The following is a 7113-nucleotide window of genomic DNA, read 5'->3' as shown; positions in this document are numbered from 1 at the left end:
AGGAATCTCTGTTGTTGTTGGGCACTTTCTGCGAAGGTTTTATCTTTTGAATGGCTGCGGCAATGGAGGAGCGCTGGTTAAGCTTTGGGTAGTAACTGGCTGTTGGCTACAATGGCAGCCATGCTGTAAGGATTCGTCAGGCAGTGAGAGTGCGATTTGTGGGCTCTTTAGTGTGGCACGTTTTGGTCTACACTTTGAAGAAGTTTCAGTAATATGCAAAACTTGCCTTAAATGGTTTGTTTTTTTAGCAATTCTGACTATAACTTCTTTTTACCACTTAACATTTAAGATTTTCTCAACTTTTTCTACTCTGAATCCGCAAATTTAATGACTCATTTTCATGTGTCAAATGTGATTAAGACTTCCGAGTTTTATCCCAAAACTCTAAGATGAGCTTTTCCGGGCAAATATAAATCACTGCATGGTGCCCGTGCGAGGGACTTATTTTGTAATTAACATGAGCTTTGTGCACTCCACTCCACTGCCTTTTTCTCCCCCTCAGATCATTACTCATGCCAGGCGTTGGGATGCTCCTGTGCTCCTCTTTAATTATGCTGCTCGTACCCGCCCAGAACTGTTGTTGCTTATTCACACGCTCCCCAGCCACATCCCATTCCACCTCCCAATTTCGCCTGGGTGCGAGAACGCAATTAAAGCTCCGCTTATTGCAGGGCAACACCAAAGTCGATCCCACAGCTGATAACGGGCAATTTGTATTTGCTGCTCCTCAGGGGGGTATCCCTAACGCTCCTCTCTCGCTCTCTCTCTCTCTCTCTCTTGCTCGCCTGCTGTGCTTTTCTCTGCTCTCACTCATTTTTGCCCTTTTCCCGAAACTTGCAGGATTTCCATTTTTGGTTTATTTGTTGGGCCAATCCTTGGAGGCTTATAGTTTTTGTAATTGTTTCGGGGGCGCTGTTATTGTTGTTGGTATTTTTACACACAGATTCGTTTGTGTTATCCCAGCGCACTGCTTTAAATTGCTTTAGTAGGCATTGGGTTCCCTTTTAATACCCGGTACTCAGAGGCTGCTTGGGTATATTGGTGGGCATATTTTCTTAAAACTCCATACATGAATCTAATTGGGCGACGCTCTGGTTCTTAAGTTGATGAGCTTCTTACTGTCGATCAGTCAAAGACGAATTGCCCGTGCCCAAATGAAAGCGGGAGGGATCAAAAGAGAGCGATAGAAGGAGAGCGCAAGCACAGCGTCGCTGCTGCGGAGCCCAGTACGAGCGACGGGTAAAGTGAGAGAGCGCGAGAACAGTTAGATGCTATGCAGGTAGAAACGAAATGAAGAAGGTGGGAGGGATAGATAGACGAAAGAACATGCAGTTACACATATGTACATATGTATGGCATGTAAATATGCAAGCGCAGTGGGCAGTACAAAAAAAAAAACACAATAAGTGAGCTTGATGTTAGGCCGCTGCATTATGATTGAAGCTATTGAACTCTATGAAACTCTCTGCACACTTTGAAGTGGAGTATGGAAACTGTTCACTTGTTATTATTTTATAAACAACAAATAATAGCTGTAGCTAGCGGGTATCCTTTAGTCGCAATATCGCGTTTATCTTGTTGGTTCTATTTTTTTCGCTTTCCTTAACTGCTGTTTTGGATAGCGCAATTTGCATTTTGGGAGAAACAGTAACCGTGGGAGGGAGGGGAAATTGTGCGCTATGAGGCGTGTGAATAATGTGTGGAGCTTACAGAGCTTACTTGCTCCCACTGCTGCTGCTGCCTGCCTGGCCTCCCTCTTGGGTGCCGTTCCAAAATGATTTGTAGACATTTTAATCTAATTAATGTTGTCGCGATGCAGCGACAGAACATTAGAGACGAAAAGGAGAAAAATCCACAGAACATTAGAGCCGAAAAGGAGCAAAATCCACACAAATCCACATTGCTAATTGTCTGCCAAGTTATTCAGTCTTCAGCGTTTTGCGGTGCCTCCCCGCACCACCCGCCAGCAGCAGCTGCCAAAACGGGCGTTTGGCTCTATTTCTATTTTCGCTTTACTTCCATCTGCTTCTTCTTCAGCCATTACGTGCACTTGTCGCCAGGGTTGTCATTATGCTTTCATGGTTTTAGTTTTCAGTGAGTTCAAAAAAACAGCAGCAAAAATATGAATACAAAAACTGCTGCAAAATGGTGGGGCAAGGCAGAAGCTGTTGATGTCTTAACGACTTGCTGGCAAATAGGAAAAGTTTTTTTCGAAATGTTGAAAGTTCTCCTGCAACAGCGACAATGCTGCGCTACGACAGGCTGAGAAGCGGGGCAACACTTTTCAAGCAGTGTAAAATAATGACTGCAAAAGTCGCAAAAGGAATCGAATTTCAAAGCTCCAAGAGAGTGCTGCTGCATTATTTTGATTATTTTCCCAGTGAAATCGGAAACCAGAACAACCCTCGCAGAACGACTGTCAGACTGCCTCTGTCTTGTTTTTCGATACGAAATTTCAATAAACAGATGATAACAAACACTTAACCTCCAGGTGATTGTCTTTTCTTTTACTTTTACTTTGTCGAGTCTCGCGGCAATATTGTGAAAAGCTTTGTGAACATTTTCTCATATTTCCATGGTAAGCTGGCCTCAAGATGGCAGTGCAAAAGGGCATAAAGCAAATATAAATATTTACGCTGCAAACGGGGCAAAAAGGTAGCACAGAAAAATACAATTCTTATTTGCTTTTATGCACATCTTTTTTTGTTGGGTGGGGGGGGGGGGGTCCTTTGGTAATTGTTATTTGATGCACACAAATATACAAAAGCTTTTTTATTGCCGCTCCTGGCATTTTCGAAAAGGATACCAGAGAGAGAGAGAGAGAGAGAAAGGGAGAGGCAGCGGGAGAAGTGCAGAAACTCCCACGCCTTTTTTTTCCGATAAAAGTCGAGTCTGGCAATAGGCGAAATTCAATTAGAAAATTCAAAAGCTGCCTAACAAATTTTCAACACCAATTAGAAGAGAGTTTGCGAAAAACACACGGACTGCCAGCAGAGTCGTACATACATGTATGTACATATGTATGTACAACAGATACAGACACAGCTGCTAATATGTATACATGCATGTCTGATGCCGAGATGCAAAAACTTTGCAAAAAGGGAAAAGTTTTTTGGACCATTATGAAACAAACGCAACGCCGTTGAGGGCTACAAAACTGCAAGTCTAATTCAAGCTTCTTGTATTTCTTACACAGTCGTACTTAGAAACGAGTATATGTACATATGTACATATGTACATACATATGCTAGTTGTTGTGGCAAAAGCAAAGTCTGCAAAGACTTTTCTTTGCCTGTTCCCAAACTGAGTTTAAAGTTAAGCTCTTTCCATAATATTAAAAGTAAATAGAAACTGAAAATAGGGATACAATTTCTCTGTAAAATTAAATTGTGAGTAAAAGTTTTAAAACTCATCAAAGCATTTTATTGCAGTATAAATAGCCGTCGGTGGTCATTGGATGGATCATATAATACGAGCATTTAAACTCCATTTAAAAAGTTTAACCACAAGTTTGAAATGGAGATTCGGAAATTACGCTCACAGGCATTTAGATTTTATGTTCTCTAACTTGTTAAAATTTCAATTTAATTGACAATTAAACAAACGTTTTGGTGGCTCCTGTACCTACCTTCTAGTCCAATTAATAGATTGAAATTTATGTTAAATCGAGAAGGGATGTTATCATATATACATACATAATTATTCGGGCTTCTGTGACTTTAAAAGCAAGCTGATATATTTAATAGTCAACGCTCCACTTTCCTCGGCTACAGATTGCTCCATGTCTGCCATCTTCAACACTCTGACTTAGTTGTGGCAAGCAGCACTCCGACTCATACTCATAATGGTGGCTGTTCAGAAGACTCTTTCTATTCCCTTTGTTGGTAGCAGCAAAAAGACTCTCCTGTGACTTAATGTAATTAAAAAGTTTGTATAAACAACAGCATAAGCATGAGGGAACTTTTGATGAAGAGTGCAAAGGGCTGCCACTATGCTGATGATGATTATCCCACAACTCATCAAAGTTGCTGAGCTTTCAAAGAACTCATGAGTGAGTGCAGACACAGACAAGAATGTGGTGGAATGTGAATAGTTGAGAAAGTATTTGAAATAGTGAATAATTTCAACTGATGATTTAAATTCCTAAATTCCTTTACCCCCAATTAATAAAAGCACTCAAAATATTCTCCATAAATCCTATTAAAATGGCCAAAATACCTTCGGAAATTAAGTGATATCTGATCATCGTTTATTCATTTTTATGGCCATCAATTTGCTTACCATTTTAATCCCATAAACTTTAAGCAACAAATGGCACTCGAATCTATTAATAATGTTGCTACCAGATGACCTCTGCCTGAATCATGGATTAAAATTGTATTTCTCCACACATTTTGTATGGCCATTTGATAGCCTCGTACAGTGCGTTTCGGCAGCATTTAGACAGTGTTAAGTGTGATGATTTATTTGTGGATAATGTGTACAGAACTTACTTATTTTGGGAGCGATGCTGGGGTTCAAGAATAAAAATAAATTTAGCAAAAAAACTGCCACTTATTAATTGATTCTTGAAGTTTTCGTACTCTTTCTCAGCCATGTTCCTGCATGTTTTCTGCTCTATTTAAAGTCCCATAATTTGTATAGTTTCATCAGAAATTCATCCATATTTAAAGTCTCGTAACGCACAGTAGCAAAACATTTTTGCAAATTCTGCGCTATTCGATTTATCTCAATTTCAGCTCTCAGTTTCTCCATTTATTATAAAAATGCCACAATGGATTTATGTTGCACGATTTGTTTCTTTTCCATGCCACTGTTGAGGCTGCCATTATGACTATTTGCTCCCTTTTTTTTTCCCACTTCTGGGCCCACTCATTCGCCACTTTTCAGCATTTGGCATTTGCATTTTTATGGCAACACTTCCAGGGGCCGCAATTATTTCCTCATCTCGAAAGCGAACCCTTCGAACAGGAGCATTTTATTGCTCCTGCAACGTCGTGTGTGGCAGGACAGGCGTGTGGCAGTTTTATCTCTGTCAGCAGTCATTTGGCAAATATATTGCAGTCACAACATCGCATATAACACATCAATATCCGGCACACACACCCACACACACACACACATGTCCCCCACTCTTGCTCAGCCTTCAGCATTCCCATCTCCGACAATTTACACATCAAAATGGGCAGCAATGAGCGACGCGAAGGCAGGGGCCAGAGCAAATTGAAAATGACAAAACAAAACAGGACAAGAATTTTGGCTGGGATTGACATAGGGAAACGAATCAAATATATCCTGGAGACGACTTAAATGGGAGTTTCATTTACTAAAAATCCTTTGAAAATATCTACAAAGTTCCCAGTTCTTCCAATGGAATCTTTAACAGTGCTGCAGCATTTTTGGATGTCTCTGCAGAAACCCTGCAGCTATTCCTACGAACTCGTAATACTTCAGAGCACTCCTGGAATATTCCTTGGAGAATCGATTGCTGCCAGCTCTAGGCAGTCCAAGGGGAGTTCCAACTGAGAACAGCAAAAATTTGTTGCAGCGGATATCCGCCTTTTCAGCATGTGCCGGAAGTTGTTGTTCTGTTCCACTCCTCTCTCTCTCTCTCTCTGCCTCTCCACTTACTGCTACACCATTTTGCCTGCAGGTAAAATCCTCTCTCCGCTTTTACTGATAAAAGTTTTTGGGTTTTCTCATTTTTGGTTCTTGTTATTGCCGCTGAAATGTTGTGTCGGCCTCGGCAAGATCTCAATTTCGATATTGATGTCAAATTGTCGCGGCGTTTAATTAAAAAAATCCACAGTCTGCGCAAAGAGAAACGAAACCAACCAAAAAAAATAAAAAAAAGAACACTTAAATTGTGGCTGTGCCCACAGCCTTTGGGCTTGTGTCGTTGCAGTGGATTTTCTCGCATTTCCCTTTTTCATTTCAGTTCACGTATGGCAGCGTTTTTTTTTTTGGAGTGGCTCGATTTAAGGGCCAACACGTCGAAGGGTTTTCGTTCCCTGCCTTGAGGATTTCCAAAAAGTTTCCATTTATGTTGCATTCTTTTGGGCAGCAGCATGCTGCAAATACTTTTCAGCTTAAAGTTGCAGAATTGCTTGCTCGAGAACGGTATAAATAGAGCTCCAAGACTGGGATTACATTCAGCTCGAAATAAAATGTTGGGAAGTTGAATCAAGCTCGTTAGAAAGTTGGAAAGTTATGCTCCGACTAGATGTTTTGCAGTAGCGGATAGGGATGGATTTCTGGGGAAACATTCCACATAATCTTATGGCTATTAAAGTGCCATTTCAAGCACAATTGTTGCTCTATTCAAAACGATTTAAACTTAAGAGCGAGTGATTGAAAAGGGTATCAAAAATACTCGGCACCCCAAGGCTGTGTGCAATCTTTTATTTTGTAATAATATTTGGAACGAATTGGCATTTTTGCATACAAATATTTTTGCTTGTAGGAAGGGAAAAGGAAGAGCTGCAGGAGCTATTTTCATATGTTTACAAGTGAATGCATTTATTTCCATATAAATTGGAATTCCAACTCAGTGAATTATTTTTCTGCTTCTCATTTTTCTGCATATTTTGTTGTCCAATATGAATTAGGAGTTTAACTGATTTCCACTGCTAATAAAGCTGTCTAGAAATTCCAGAATTAATATAAGCTTTCAAGAAATTTGTCTGCACCTTAAGAGAGAACCAATTTGTCAAATTATGGAAATACTGAAAATATACAGGCACATATCTTAGACTTGTCTGCAGCTGTTGCTTTTTTGCAGTTGATTTATCTTCATTCATGTTTCCAAGCAAATAATTTATTTAGTTGAAACATAACTTTTGCATGCCAGCAGATTGATTTATTTCCAACAAAGTTTTACTCTCTTTCTCTCTGTCTCAAAATAATCGCATTAAATTATTACAAATTAATCCACAGCCACCAAAATATTGAATATCAATAATTTGATTTCAGCTGAACATCGATTTTTGTGGCTGCCAAAAAAGGACCAAAAATTAACAGGAAATGCAGCAGACATAAAATAATAGAATGAAATTAATGGTTCCTTCAATTTAAATGTAGGTTTTAACCAGCTTTAGTTACAAAAAGATTTCA

Source organism: Drosophila guanche, unplaced genomic scaffold, assembly GCF_900245975.1.
Source record: "Drosophila guanche unplaced genomic scaffold, DGUA_6, whole genome shotgun sequence".
Classification (NCBI taxonomy): Eukaryota; Metazoa; Arthropoda; class Insecta; order Diptera; family Drosophilidae; genus Drosophila; species Drosophila guanche.
The sequence above is the reverse complement of the archived record's forward strand: the minus strand, read 5'-3'. Positions refer to the sequence as shown.